The following is a 15,936-nucleotide window of genomic DNA, read 5'->3' as shown; positions in this document are numbered from 1 at the left end:
AGGTAATGGGAGTTACCATTGAGCTAAGACACGACAAACTTGAAGTGTTCAATGTGTACAGGTCTCCACATGCCAAAATGGATCTCTGTTATTTGGACACGCGACAACAACAAACACAATCATTTGTGGAGATTTTAATGCCCATCATCGATTGGCACTGGGCTCGAACAGAACAAATGAAGCCGGCATTCACATTTCCCATCTACTGGACCAGCTTCCAGAAATACAAATCCTAAACAAGAATGAACCTACCCACATCCAAGGAGGCAGATTAGACCTAACCTTCGTTTCAGCCTCCCTAAGAGATGCAGCAACATGGTCAGTTGAGCCCACACTCACAAGCGACCACTATGGGGTCCAAGTTGATCTTAAGTTAGACCTACCCACCCCACCTCCCCCTCCATCTGAAGCCTGGAACTTTGTTTTAGCAAACTGGGACCGACTTCAAAACCTCATTTCAGAGTGGCAAAGAAACTATGATCTTCCCGAAGACATTAATCAGGCAGAACAAGAATTTGTCAAAGCGATTCAAAGTGCAGCCAACCACTCAATCCCACTGAAAAAACAGTCCACCGGACACCATAAAGATCATTGGTACTATTGCGAACGTGTCAAAGAACTCAACCATAGACTCAACAGAACAAGAAAGCTATACAAAAAGCAGCCAAGTGACCGCAACAGGATCTTACTTTGTGAGGTCAAGGAACATGTGCATCGAGAGACCAGACAAATAAAAGAACAAAAGTGGCTGGAATGGTGTTCACACCTGAATGAACACACCTCTCTCGGAGAGATGTGGCAGCAAATCCACCGGGCCAAAGGGAATAAAACACCTAAAGCCCCACACCCCAAGGATCCTCAACAGGAAGCCGAAGTACTGGCAACCAGGTTTGCAGAGAGAGCAGTCAGCAATCAACTTCCACCAGATGTATTAGCAGTACAGACCGGACTAGAGGAAGAAAGGTGGCATAGAATTCTTACAGCATGTGAAGAAGTCTCTGACACTAATGCCCCCTTCACACTGGATGAGCTTAATCGGGCTAAGAAAAACTCCAAGGATACATCCCCTGGAGCCGACAAAATAATCTATAAAATGATTAGAAATCTCGGCCCAGAGGGAGACGCTGCATACTTAAGGTTAATTAATTTAGCCTGGACTTCTCAAACTAGACCTTCTGCTTGGAATAGAGCAGACAGTGCCGATGCCAAAACCCAAAGATCCAGCTAATCCCAGGCCCATCTCTCTCCAAAGCTGTGCAGCCAAGACGGCTGACAGAATGGCACTCAACAGACTGGAATGGAAAATGACTAAACTGCACCATGATATGTATGCCTATAGAAGAGGGGTTGGCACAGTGGAATGTATTACAACTCTGTTAGCCCACTTGAATGACAGACCAGGAATGCTGATATTCCTGGACCTCGAAAAAGCCTTTGAACTGGCAAGCGCCCCAGCTATTCTCTGCTGCCTCATTGACAAAGAGGTCAGAGGCAACCTGCTCTCCTGGACCAAAAACTGTCTCAAACAGAGAAGCAAGAGTAAAACTTCATGGCACAGTCTCCGAGTACAAAAAACATGAAAATGGTACACCGCAAGGAGGTATTCTCAGCCCTCTTCTCTTCAACTGTTTAATGGAAAGAATAATGAAGTTGAAACTTCCACATCACTGCAGGCTGCTAAACTTCGCGGACGACTTTGTCATCATCATAAAAGGAAGGGATGTGGCGCGCCTTGCACCCAAATGCTTAGACTGCATCAGTAAAGAGGCAAAACAGATTGGGATCAAACTCAACCCCTCAAAGTCAAAGGCCATGCCCATAAAAATAGCGAAGCCCAACATCCAACTCACAGGACAGGGTCAACCAATTGAATGGGTCGACACCTATCAGTATCTAGGAATAATCCTGGACGCACACATGAATTTTAATGCCGAGGTCACTTACTTGAGAGAGCGAACTGCGGCCCGGACGGTAATTCTCAGGTCGCTAACCCCCCTTTCTGGAGGAGCCAATCTGCAAGTCCTTCGCACATACTATGTACAGGCAGTCAGATCAGTGATCGATTATGCCGCACCTGCACTCACAAATCTATCACACCAACAGTGGAAAAAGCTTGAAGTTGCCCAAAACAATGCTATGAGAGCCGCACTGGGAGCCCCCATGTGGACCAGGCTTGAAACTCTTAAACTGGAGACGGGTTTGCCCTCTCTACAAGAAAGAATATCACAAAGGACAGCTACAATTGTCAGCAAGATAATTATTTCTTCTGATCCAATCCCAGTACGGCAGGCCTTGGTGGTTGGACTAGGCCAAAACAATGGAAACTCTTGGGCTGCAAGAGCAGGAAAAGTCGTAAACAGACTACATTTAAAAAACATGATTCTTGATAGAGAGGGTGATCATCCACACCCAAATTACACTCCTTCCGCGCCGTGGGAAGAGCCTACTTTCAAAATAGTAATAGAAAGTCTCCCAATGAAAAAGGCTGCCTATGATCCGACAATCCTAAGGCGCATAATAGAAGAGCAAATGTATAGCATAGCAGTAGCAGGAGCCACCCACATCTTCACAGACGGATCGGTGGACACAGAATATGAGAGTGCTGGCGCTGCTCTTTGCACGACCAGCGTATAGGCATATTGGAGACTGGGAGGACTAGTATCATCAACCCAAACTCAGCTGTTTGCCATACAACAGGCATTCGCATATGTGATTGCACAAAACACTCAAAATGCAATCATACACACAGACTCAAAAGCTGCACTTCAAATACTAGGACAAAAACTGTGGAAAGATAACGTGGAAATAATTACCACCATTTTGTATCTTGGAGCAGTCGCTAAAGGCAAAGGCCTCAACATAACTTTAAACTGGATCCCATCCCATATTGGAATCCCATTAAATGAAAAAGCTTATGAAATTGCTAAATTGGCAACTCGTCATCCAGTGATACATAAAACAATTCAACCCAGACTAGAGAACATAAAAAAACATCACCAAAAAACTCTCACATCTCAACAAAGCCTACCTACACCAGAAAATAGCTGAAGGTTCGCCATCTGCAATATGGTATCTTCAAGCAACCAAATTAGAAAGGATAAATATCCCAAAAGGAATCCACAGGGAAATAGCAGTTAGGTTATATAGACTACGTCTAGGTTACAGATGCAACTGGGAGATTGGTGAACCCCGACAGAGAGAGTGCATCTTCTGCCAAACTGTCACAGAAAAGCCATTACTTCACTATCTTCTGGAATGTGAAGCAACCAATGACCTTAGAAGAGCTTTAAGAGTTCCTGAATCATGCAGTGGCCACCCTGAAGCCATCAACACAGCCACTCTCCTGGTCAACAAAGGTGTTCAGCAGCTGGACACCCTCAAAGACTGTGAAGCAGTATCCTCCCCCGCGATAACAGCTTGATGGTTAAATGCAAACTCAGAATACCGAGAAAAAAAATTGTACCACTTACGGGCTATTCATGCCCGTGCCACCTCTTGGGTGGCTTAATCTTCATCAATCAATCATCCATGGGTATTTATGGGGAATCCGGGAGCCAAGCCCTGTCTACCAAGATGGATTCAGGCCTAAAACCCTAGACAATGGCTTGTCTGAAGGATACACCCTGCTACCCATCTGCAATTATTGGCTTAGCCAAAGGCAAGGTCACTTTACCTGACCTGACTCTTGGTCAACCTGAGATTATTACTTCTAAAAGGCGAGATCCTTTTTACCAAGGCCAGCCAGCCTGGTACCCTTAACTATCCTGTCTGACCGACTTGTTCTTTGTGGATATTATTAAAACACATTTATAGTGTTACAACTAGCCCAAGGGCGCCCGACAGCTGGGTGGGCAGCGCTTCGGATTCGCAGTCCTGAGGTTCCGGGTTTGATCCCCGATGCAGGCAGAGACAAATGGGCAAAATGTTTCTTTCACCCTGATGCCCCTGTTACCTATCAGTAAATAGGTACCTGGGAGTTAGACAGTTGCTACGAGCTACTTCCTGGGGGATGTGTAACAAAAAGGAGGCTTGGTCGAGGACCGGGCCGAGGGTACGCTAAAGCCCCGAAGTCATCTCAAGATAACCTCAAGATAATCACGCTAGCTAGCTTCAAAGATGACAGACACTATGTACACTCCTCTGACGAGGTCTTCAGCGCAACACTAGCCTTCATGATAGCTACAGTTATGGTGACGTTTTCAAGTGCCCCCACTAGCCCACTCGCTAGCACGCTCAAACAGTGAAGTCTTCCAGCGCTCTGCTAAGCCTCTAGCTAACAAACACAATAACAGGGAAGTCTTCCAGCGTTCTATTAACCCTCTGGTTAGCACACCCAAAAGGAGAAACCCTCAGCACTCCACTAGTTCTCTGGCAAAGCCATCTCCAGGTCGACCAGTGGACTTCTTCACTCTGCTTCACTACCGTCTGTTGCCAGTCACCGGTACCTTATCACCTTCCAGAACAGCAGACTAGAAGATGGGGAACTAATATTAATGGGAGGTTCAACTATTATGACTTGGAACCTAGATCATAGATGGCGCCGAGGTCCGTCACACCTCCCCTCCTATAAAATATTGTTTTTACCCCTGTTAAAACAATACAACTACACAAAACATTAATCACATACGAGATAATATGTCCACTACAACATTATCTACCCCTTTAATATGTACAGTCTGTAAGGAAAATTGTTGCATATACAAGCTCCTCTGATATACTTCTTGGAACATTGGAAGAAGTTGTTGGTTCAAGCTCATCAAGCCATTCATCCAGTTTATCAATACTATCATGCACCCTCTTATTTCGAGCATGCACTTCCTTTATACTTTTATTCTGCGCTTTAGCAAGCTCGGTAACAAGATCTCAGCGTAACGTTAACTCCTCCAGCTGACTTGCAACTATATTCTTAAGCTCGGAATTGCCTTCGTCAATCAGCTGTTTTCCTGTAGTTGTGATGTTATTCACTTTGGTCTGTAAAGTAGTCACATCATCTTTGAGAGCTTCCAAAGTTTCAACGTCTCTAAAAGCAGCCACCTCAGCTTGCAGGAATATGTCTACCTCTGCAAGCATGCCTTAAACCTTGAAACTTCATTTTTGTACTGCTTTTGTTTCTCAATCACTTTCTCAATGCATTTAATATGAAGCTGAAGAGCTTCAGTGGTAGTTTCCCCACTGTTCATTCCGTTTTGTGAGGTCATCCTTATGGTCTTCTGAGGCAACAATCATATTGATTGGACTAGCATTCTTTGAGTCGCCGCTCTGCTACCGGAGGGCGCTGACGTTCGGCCCGGGCTGTCAGTGTTGACCTGTAACTGCTGCGTGGTGGTCGTCTTGTTGACGGTGTGGTGCGGCCATTGGCCGGGGCCTGGCGGGTGTCATGGCGTCGACTAGTGGTGGCCGTGTTCGCCGGGTCGACACCGCCCGGCTTGATTTCTCGGCCCCCGTTGACTGGCCCTTGGTGGAGGTTGCCCTTATGGACGTCATGCGTGTGGAGTACCATGATCTCTACGGTGTTGAGAAACTTTCCCCTACCCGGGTGGCGGTGACGTTCTCCTCGGCGCAGGTGTATCAGCTGTTTGTGCGTCGATGGGGTACACGGACGCATGTACTTCCAGGTTCTGCTGTGACGGTGGAGGTCTCCGATCCGTGGGGCCCCCTGACGTATGTGAGCGTTCATGGTGCGCCGGTGCAGTTTCCTGAGGATGAGCTGTCCGCCGCGTTCCGTCGGTATGGTGAGGTGGTGGGGCAGCGTCATGCCTGTCTGCTTAATGGGCGCCTGAAGGGGCTCCGTATGGGTGCCCGTACTTTGCGCATGCGGCTCTCTGGGGCTATTCCCTCTCGGGTGGCTGTGTGTGGGTTTTATGTGCGTGTGTTCTACCAGGGGCAGACTCGCTCCTGTTTCCGGTGTGGTGAGGTAGGCCATTTCGCTGCAGCTTGCCGTGCCCCTCGCCCGGAGGACCCATCGGTTTTCCATGCGGATGATTTTCCACTTCTGCCGGAGGCTGGGGCGCCCCCAGTGGGCCCGGGCTCTGTGGGTGTGCCTCTGGAGGCGTCGTCCCCAGCTGTCCCTACCTCTCCGTCTACTGCTGGGTCCTCTGCTCTGTCTGTTGACTCTGATGCTCTCGCGGCTCCTGCTTCGGGTGCGCCTATGCTGGTGGCGGCGGAGGTACATCGCGACCCAAGTGTCTCCTTGGAATCCGACGTGTGTGGTGTGGTGCCAGCGGGCGACCCGTGTGCAGTGGCCAGTGTGCTTCCCGAGGCCAGGGGCGGTGTTGATACTGTCTCCTGACGGCCAGCCTAGCGGTGTTCCTGATGCTGGTGCCGTGGCGCAGCCGCCTGCTGTCGCTTGTGCTGTGCCTCCTGTGGTTGCATTGGGCTCTTCTGTTCCTCGACGAAAGCGCGCTCCGAGGGATCGGTCGCACAGCAGGGGCCCCCCTGGGAAGAGGATCGAGGCTTCGGCTGGTGCTCCTCCCTCTGCTTCTCCAGTGGTTCCTCCTCCCCCTTCGGAAGCGGGATCTGGGGATGAGCGGGGCATTGAGCGTGGTGTCGGGCTCGGGGCGGCGGAGGCAGTGGAAAAACTGTTTATGGTGTCCTCGACGCCTGGGGCGCCCTCTTCGCATGGTGTGTCTCCTGTGATTTTGAAGGCGGTTCCTGGCCGGTCGTCTTCCAGGGTGCGGCAGGGGGTTGAGCCTGGTGGTGTGGATGTGGCTCCCGCTGCGGGTGCGGTTGTGTCCCCTGGGGGACGCGTTGGGTTGGGGGTGTCCTGAGGTTCTCCCGATGGCGCCCTCTGTTGTCTGTGCGTCTTTGAATGTTCGTGGTTTAAATGATCTTGGGGTCCAGTTGGGCCTGTTGGATGTTCTGCAGGAGCAGCGTGTGGATGTGGCTCTGATCCAGGAGCATAATGTTCGTGAGGTGTCTGTGCTGCAGTGTTTAAGTGCGCATTTTCATGTTGTGCTCAACCCGCCGAGGACGTCCTTCGGGGGGACGCTTATGTTGTTTTCTAGGAGGGCTTCCTTCTCCGTGCTTCACAAGGAGATGGATGAAGATGGGCGGGTTTTGTTTGTGAGGGTTGCGTTTTTGGGGGTCGTTCTTCCGTTCCTGACGGTGTACGCCCCCTCGGGGGTGGCTCGCCGTCGGGAACGGGAGGAGTTTTTTCGGGTGGGGCTTCTCCCTTTCCTGCGTCATGATACGCGGAGTATGGTTTTTGGTGGTGATTTTAACTGTGTGACGAGTGCGCGGGACTGTAGTAGCGCCCGTCCGCAGAATGTCTCGGGTGCGCTGCTGGAGGTGGTGCGTTCTTGCGGTTTCAAGGATGCTGCTGTGCTCTATGGGGGCGAGTTGTTCTTTACTTTTGCTGCGCATGGGGCGCGTTCGCGGATTGATCGAGTGTATGTTACTGGCGGGGGGTGTTCTGTGTTTGCTTTCCACACTGTCCCGGTTGCTTTCTCGGACCATAGTCTCGTGGTGGTCCGGGTTGGTGTGCCCAGTCAGGTACGGGTCGGCGCGGGGTGGTGGAAGCTGAATTGTGGGTTGTTGCGTTCTCCGAGGGTTTGTGGGCAGTTTCGGGTTTGGTGGGTCGGGGTTCTCGCCCGGCGGTGTGATTTTCCTTCTGTTTTAGATTGGTGGGAGTGGTGTAAGGAGCAATGTCGGTTGTTTTTTTGGGTGGCTGCCAAACGTGAGGCTGCTGGAAGGTTTGGGTTGCTGCGGTTGTTCCAGGTGAGGCTTTCACGGTTGTATGTGCGGTACAATGCTGGGATTGACTGTTTTGGGGAGATTGCGGAGTGTAAGGAGCGTATTTGTGGTTTGCGGAATGAGTGGGCCGAGGGTGTTCGTGTGCGTGCTCGTGTGAGTGAACGTGTTGACGGGGAACGGCTCTCTCCTTATCTTTTAGGGAAGGTGAAGGCTGCGCGGGACGGTGTTCTTTTTACGGCTCTGCAACGGCCGGATGGGTCCGTTGTTTCGGACACCGGTGGTGTGTTGCATTATGTGCGGCAGGAGTTGGTTGCGCTCTATGGGGAGGTGGTAGGGGACGACGCGATTGCGGAAGGTTTTTTGGGTGGTTGTGCTCCGGGGTTGTCTGCTGCTGATTGTGTTGGTTTGGAGGAAGATGTTTCGTTGGGGGTGCTTTTCGATGTGGTGAGGTCGTTTCGTTCTGGGAAGGTGCCGGGCTCGGATGGTCTTCCTGTCGAGTTTTATGTTGCCTTTTGGGATGTGTTGGGTGATGTTCTTTTGGACGTGGTCCAGACTTGCCTCTGGGGGTGCGTTCTGCCTGTGTCTCAGTGCGTTGGGATTGTGCGGCTGCTCCCAAAGCTGGGCGATTTGCGGTTCTTCTCGAACTGGAGACCCATTACTTTGTTGAATGTGGACTATAAGATCCTGTCCAAGATTTTAGCTGGTCGGTGTCGCCGTGTGGTTGCGTCTGTGGTTTCCGTGGAACAGTTTTGTGGTGTTCCAGGTCGCTCGTTGCTGCAGTGCAATGCGTTATTTCGGGATGTGCTTCTGTACGTGTCGGGCTCTCGCTTGTCAGCAGCAATGCTTTGCCTGGATTGGTCTAAGGCTTTTGACCGTGTTTCGTTAGCTTTTGTTTTTCGTGTGTTAGAGCGGCTTGGTTTTCCACCTTTGTTTGTTGGGTGCGTATGTTATACGCTCAGTGTTGCAGTCGGGTTTGCATCAATGGGTTCTTGAGTGCTCCTTTCCCTGTTCGCCGTTCGGTGAGGCAGGGTTGTCCGCTTTCCATGCTCCTTTATGTGTTCTTTCAGGAGCCTTTTTTTCGGGCGGTCAAGGCTTGTGCGTTGATCCGTCCCCCCCCGGCTGCCGTCTGATCTTCGGTTACCCATCTGCGGTTATGCGGATGATACTATCTTGTTCGTGGCCTCTGCTGGTTCTGTTCGAGCTGTCCAGGTCGTGGTTGAGAGGTTTGAGTTGGCCACTGGGGCCCAGGTCAATCGTGCCAAATCTGGTCTTATGGGTATCGGTGGGTGGTCCTCTCGCCTTGTGTGGGAGGGGTCTTGGTTTCCGGTGGTCTCCTCTCTGCATGTTCTGGGGATCACCTGGTTTGCTTCTTACGAGAGATCTTTGGAATTTAATTGGGGTGCGGTTTCTCGTAGTGTTGGTGTTGCGGTTGGGTTGTTGGCTGCGCGCCCGTTAACAATTTATCAGCGGGCGTTGCTTGTTACTTGTAAAGTTCTGTCACGTGTCTGGTTCGTGGCTCGGTGTTTCCCCCTAGATCGCCGGCTGGCTCTGGGGTTGGAACGTCAGGTTTATAGGTACGTGTGGTGTGGTCGTTACCACCCGGTTCGTCGCTCGACGTTGGTGTTAGCGGTGCGGGAAGGTGGGGTTGGTATTCCTGATGTGTTTACCAGGGCTCGGGCGCTGTTCTGGGTCTCGTTGCGTCAGGGTTTAGCATTGGGTGGGGGGCTCCATGCTTTGTGTATTTTTTATTGTTCGGTCCGGTTTAGTTTTTTGGTGGATTGCGGTGTTTGTCGGGAGGTGGCCTTTTGTACCCCTCCTGTTTACTCCTGGGCAGTAGACATTCTTCGGGCTGTCTGTCTGTGAGAGTTTGTAGTTTTTAACTTGTGAGAAGTTTTGGAATAAATTAAAATTGGTATAAGGAATTTTAGCTCGGAAAATTTCTAAGAACTTTCTTTATTCTTTAACCTTTATTCCTGTCGTGATATTCAACTAGGTCGCCTGAGGAAGGACTTGCTTAGCTAACACACCAGTGTAGTAACCAGCTCATTCCTCACTTTGGGACCATGTATGAACAATTGACTAGGCGCGAGCAAACGCCGAGACCCCAATGAAAATTGAAATCCCCCCCACTTAGGCCGCCAACCTTCGCCAATCGCCGAAGCGAATCTAACGCTTCTAACTGAGAATCTAACGCGAATCTAACTGAGCCCGGTCACGGGCTCTCACAACAATAATTTATTGTTGTGTGGTGCCGTATATTTGATCCAAAGCTCAGAAAATTAGTCTCAATGTTAGTCGAGTGTGAAGAACATTTGCATAACAATAATAATGTGTGGGGGTGTAACGAAAAGACAGTGTTAACCATAACAACTTAGTTTATTCAATAAAGTACTAACTACTACAACAAAACAAAAGAAATGTCAATGACGTTACTCGAAATCCTTCCTGTGACACTATCAATGACAGCTAGACACCAGCCCCTCGGACTGCATAATGAACTAACTCGAACATAAGCGTGACCACAGAGGAATCAACAAGCAAGCAAGAACTAACAGATCTATAATCACAATTACAACAAATGACACAGTAGGTTCTGAAATACGTCTCCAGTACCCTCCTAACTGTTCTACGCCTCAGTGCAGTCTACACCTGCAACAGCGGTTGCAATGCAATCAAATCAGTAGTCTTTCAATGACAACAATAACTAATGGGTTCACTGGCAACTCCAGCACCCTTCCTCAAATTAATCCTTACGTCAACACTCCGTCCCCCGGACGATCAACAATCAATAACAATTGATTTACGTTAATAACACAATAACATTTACGTTAATTATAAGGTAACATTTACGTTAAATTAACAACTCTTACAACTGTCACTAGTAACGCGGAAATCAAACAACACTCTACCCGTCGAGCATTCAGTGAGAAAATCCCATTAATCCCTGTACTTCCAGACAGCTGATTAATCTCTACTAGTTACGTTAATTTACGTTAATCGGTTACTAATCACTCTGCGATGGTAAATTCTGATTTACAATGTCCAAAGTGCTAAGAGAACGGTAATCACTCGTGATTACCTTTAGAGTAATTAATTACTATCCTCAAGATCAATAATTAACCAATTAAAATACGCAACCTTTCACACTGGCTCAGCAATTTACATTAAGGTATGAATTCCGTCTAAGCCTTCCATACTCAGACCAATTCAGGCGACTAATAACAGTAATTAGCCCCACGTTTACGTTATTCTAAAATGACGCTACTCCTCTCACGAGTCAATCAAGGGCCGGTACTTCCGGATAGATAACGACGTTACGTTAATGGAACAATGTAGCCTTCGTGTGAGTCGATCAAACAAGGATCGAGATTAATTACTTTGACTTCCTGAAACACGTCAATTACCCGGCCCACTGACCGTTAATTACGACAGACAATACTCTAATTCTTATCTGGCTGATGGCTAGGCTCCTCGAGACTACCGTAGCTGCTTACAGGAAAGTAAATTAACCCAAACGCATTCTACGTTACTCAAATTGTCAAAGAACAAATTCTCTTAAAGCAATGGGCGTTCCCTTGGTTACGTTATATTAATTGCCTCGCAATCACCTCACTGAATACTGGACTTCGATGTCCTACCAGATAACCAGGAGAATATATTTGTATCCAAGTACTCGTCTACAGCCGAGTTCCCCCACGACAATGACAAATCACACTAACAAATCACAGTGATTTACGTTACAATCCGGTTGCAATGACAATACTGCAGAACCTAGTAAAATAACATACAGGACATGAACCCTCTAGAACACTGCCCCACAATGGTTTTACTGAACTGCAATCACATACGGTGATTGCTCAACACTAGCAACAATCACCATCAAATAACAACCCCCTTTGCAATAACACACACGGCAAGTACTCCAATTTCCAAATATTAGGATACTGCACACACTTACTTACTTACTTACTGCTGCAAATGACCCCTAGAACATAGGTCAATATATTGCAATCACCACACAGTAAATAACACATTAACACTGGGCACCGTGACACTACGATTATATATATATATATATAATTACCGCTGACACATGTAGCCTACAGCTATCAAACGTTATTGGGAACACTAAGGAGAATCTCACACTCCTTAAATCACATGGGTGAGTGATTTATCGGTCACGCATGCCGATAAACACTCGAGAGTTACGTTACTCGACAGAGCGGGGGCGGTCTCTCTAGACGGCCTCGTCACTCACCAAACCTCACCAAAATTACGTTAATTAATACTGCAACCACAATATATATATATATATAAATCACACTTGTCACGGCCCTGGGAACACTACAAGAAATTTAAGCCACACTGTGGCACACTCCACAATAATCATTGCCAGGAATCACTGGCGTTACACATACCTGAGCGCTCAGTGTTGGAATTCCACACCTGCAAGACCACACATGGAAATGATATCACTCCGTCCCACGGACGATCAAAAATGATTACCACAATGAAATAAAAGAATTATTACTTGGACATCTTCTCAGTCCTTGGCTAATCTATGTATATTCTGTGTTCCCGTGTGTACCCACACACACACACTGTACGTCTGTGTACACCAGACCTTAAGTCCCTCTGGACTGACAAGATGACAACACAGGTGATTAATCTCCTCGCCCACAATTCACTCCACCTGAACAGGTGCTGCGTGACAATGTGACGGAACACTTGACCTCGAATTCAAGCTTTAGAGACTACTAATCACCGAAATACACACATAGGTACTTACTCATTCACACTGCCGGCTTTACACACCATTCCCATACATCAGGCACCCCGCTATAGGTGCAGGCTGGCTCGCTCCGGGTGGCGTAGGCGGCGGTAGTTCCTGACCGTAGTACAAACACGGGAAATTGCCTTAACACTGACACGAATTTTCCCGTTCCCATCGACTGCTACAGAGCACTAGCAAGTCTAATCATCACTGGTATGGGATCTACGAGTCTGTTGCTGCTCGTATGCACATTCCCCCACGATCCCAGATCACTGTACCTCTACCCCCTGCATACAATAATGTCTTAAACCCCTCCAAGCGACGACTTCGGCCGGATTCTGTGACGACCGATGTCGTAGGTGAAGCAGGAAGCATCCGCAGTTGTAGTCCAGCCACCACGACGCCCTATACATCAATTTGGCCGAATTGAGTACAGGAACGTCTTGACAAGGTGGCGGCTGAGTTCAGAATGATGCTACACAACGGCTATTCCCGCGTCCTTCTCGAAATAACCAATGAGAGGAAGGCATACAGCGGCCTACCCCTCTCATCCAATCAGCGACGGTGTAGCATAGCCCCTAGGGCAGCTCCAAGATGGCCGACCAACATGGCGGCTCAAGATGTTTACTAAGATGGCGGCTGTCTCCATGACAACCACTCAAGTGGCCAGCGAGCGTGGGACCCCACATGTCTACCCACCCCACGCCTGCGGCCTAGGCGTTCGCGCGCAAAGTTGTCTGGCTCCATGCCATACAATGAGATGATGCTATCAACTCTAGCACTGTCCACAGACATGCCACCCCGGCCAGGGTAACATTTATGGACTGCTGATGACTGGGGCTCTCACATGAGCCCAAACACTAGATGTTTCGGTTGCTGGTACAAAACTTAAGTCCGCCCACTTAACAAGTGCACTTAACAAGTGTACTGGCTCCCACAGGCATAAGAGCACTATTGTAAGTGAGCTGGTGAACCACCCCCTCACATAACTCCCCACCAAAAAGATAAAATTTCCCGGAGGAAAATTTCATCTAAAAATCACCAGCCACTTACACTTGGCTCTTACTTAAGTGCTCGGCGGCTGGGTGGTGGTGGTGATTCATCCGTTTTCTGTTGACGTCGGTGGCTGGCGGGACAAGATGTGACGTCACTGGCTCGTCCAGGGTGGTACTTCCTGACCATAGTGCGGTCGTGCTCAGGTTCTGGGTCCAGGTTAAGCCGGCTCAACGCCTCGCAGCTTCCCTTCCTCAGTCCCTTCACACTCTCGCCCCACAGGTCTGTGTCATACTGGACACAATAGGTAGCACACTGGGATGGACTTAACAATGAAGTACAGACTCAACACCTTCCCTACCCTACCGACACAATCCCGACAGTTAGCAGACTGTCTTGACTTCCCGGTGACAGGGTCTTTCTTCCTGTCTGTCTGTCACTCTCAGACCGGGTTGCTCTACCGACTGAGTTGACTGGGCTGAGGCCTCTTCAGCAGCTGTCAAACCTCGCCCCTCACTGAGCACTTGGTCACTGACCTGCTCGTTCATCAATCTCTCAGCGACCGTTCGTTTGTCTGAACGATCTTCCAACAGCCTGAAAGATTGGTCCAGAATATCCACTTCACTTGTGGGAACCACAGCTACCTTAGCCTCACCACTGATAACATCAAGCAGACGTTTACTCTCCTGAGTGGTGTTAACCCTCGCAGGCCTGGCGGGTCGACAGGTTGTGGCGGGATCACCTGATCCGGCCCACACCCGTCTCACTGGGCTCACCCCCGTTTTCTGTGAAATGAAAGAAGGAAAATTGCTCTTTTTTCCTTTTACCTCATGCACCTGATCTTTCGCCTGATAAGAGGCGACCTTGACTTCCTCAGCTGGCGGCCGTGTGACATCGCCGTCAGCTGGTGAGACCCATCTGAGTCCCTCTGAATCAGTTCTCGTTTTCTGTGCAATAGGGAGAGGAGGATGGCTCCGGTTTCCTTTCACCTGCTGCCTCTCTTCTTCTGTCTGGGCGGCGGTGATCTCTGCTCGACCAGCCGGCTGACGCTTGGTGTCAACGTCAGCGGGTTTAACCTTCCTCTCACCTGTTCCTGTTTCCTCTGGGTCATTTCCACAGGACAGACCCACCTGGTTCTCTATACCAGGAGTATTACCTATCAAAAGTCCATACACTGCCTTTCTACTTAGCGCAGCTTTGATCTTACCTTTGATATATGGGGTGTCTACCAACACGGACACTTCTTCCATGTCCTTACCAGTGCCATCTGGGTACTGGACATGGAGGGTTCGACCTGTTCTACTCTCAGGCTCAACCAAACTGCTCCTGACCATGTTAACTGTAGCACCCCGGTCTCGAAAGACACTCGTCCATTGCCCATTAACTCTTCCTCTAGTTAACTCGAGTGTGTCTCTTAGGGCATCACCTCCCACGGTACTCATGCCTGTAACTTGCACCTTGGTCACCTTCTTAGTCTTAAGCCTAGTGCTGCTCGGGCACTTAGCTGCTCGGTGACCTGCCATGTTGCATGTGAAGCACCTGGGTCCCTTAACCTTGGGTTTCTGTTGGTGTCCCTTAGACTTACTTCCTTTAGGTTTGGCTCCCTTACTTGGAGCTTGAGTAAACCTTTCAACCTTTGTCACACATCGATCTAGGTATGCATCCCTAGGATCGATCTTCTCCTCTCTTGGCAATAGAGGAGGTATCTCTACTTCCAGCGCCTGTACCTCTGAGCTTGGCGCGGCAGGAGGGGCTTGACTCCCCGTCCTTGCCTGGGATTGCACTCTTGCAATTTCCAATCTAGTCAATCTCTCGTGGTGGCCATTCCACATGTAAGCCACAAATTTGGCCTTATCCTCTCTTTGCAGTTTCATAGCATCAGCTTGAGCTGCTAGGTACTCTAAAGTAATTTCCTCCTGGGGTTGTTCAGTCCCCCTCCTGAGAGGTTGTTCTGGTATCTGATTGACTACTTCCAATGAAACGTTTCTGTGGCCTAAGGAATCAGTCCTTAGCCTAGGCTGGGGTCGCGACTCCCCTTCCTTCTCCTGGGGTGGACTCAATCCCACACCCCCTGACATACCGACTATACCACGGTCGGCTAGGGGAACTCCCTTGTCCCCTAGATCACTTCTGTTTGCTCTTTCTAGACATAGACGCCGTACATAGGCATTATGGTCCTCAACATACCGCCTACATTCCTCATCTGTACGACTGTTTCTATCCTTTGGCAGCACGCCATACTTAGTCACATACAGATATACGTACTTATGCCTATAATCCTCATCCATTCTGTGTGTGTGGTGTGTGTGTACCTAATCCTGCTAACCGACAACATACACACCCACAGCAATATTGTTCTGCAATGTTCTGCACACCTTTCTTCACAGGTTTCTCAACTTGATGAATCTTACTTTTCTGATTATGAATCAAAAGTCTACGGCCCCACGTTGGGCGCCACGCTGTGAGAGTTTGTAGTT

The 15,936-nt window shown here is 49.1% G+C and overlaps 1 protein-coding gene across 2 annotated transcripts in view; it reads right to left on the bottom strand.

The window, feature by feature from the left end:
* The window catches only part of LOC123762358 (uncharacterized), a 64,132-nt gene extending 50,023 nt beyond the window's left edge, over positions 1-14,109 (bottom strand). For both annotated transcript variants that reach the window (XM_069323821.1, XM_069323827.1), the window contains exon 1: positions 12,482-14,109. The gene's annotated coding sequence lies outside the window, so the exon portion shown is untranslated. The remainder of the gene's footprint in view (positions 1-12,481) is intronic.
* Positions 14,110-15,936: the final 1,827 nt, after the last annotated feature.

The sequence above is a fragment of the Procambarus clarkii genome, chromosome 2 (assembly GCF_040958095.1).
Source record: "Procambarus clarkii isolate CNS0578487 chromosome 2, FALCON_Pclarkii_2.0, whole genome shotgun sequence".
Classification (NCBI taxonomy): domain Eukaryota; kingdom Metazoa; phylum Arthropoda; class Malacostraca; order Decapoda; family Cambaridae; genus Procambarus; species Procambarus clarkii.
Note: the sequence above shows the minus strand (reverse complement) of the source record. Positions and strands in the feature narration are given on the sequence as shown.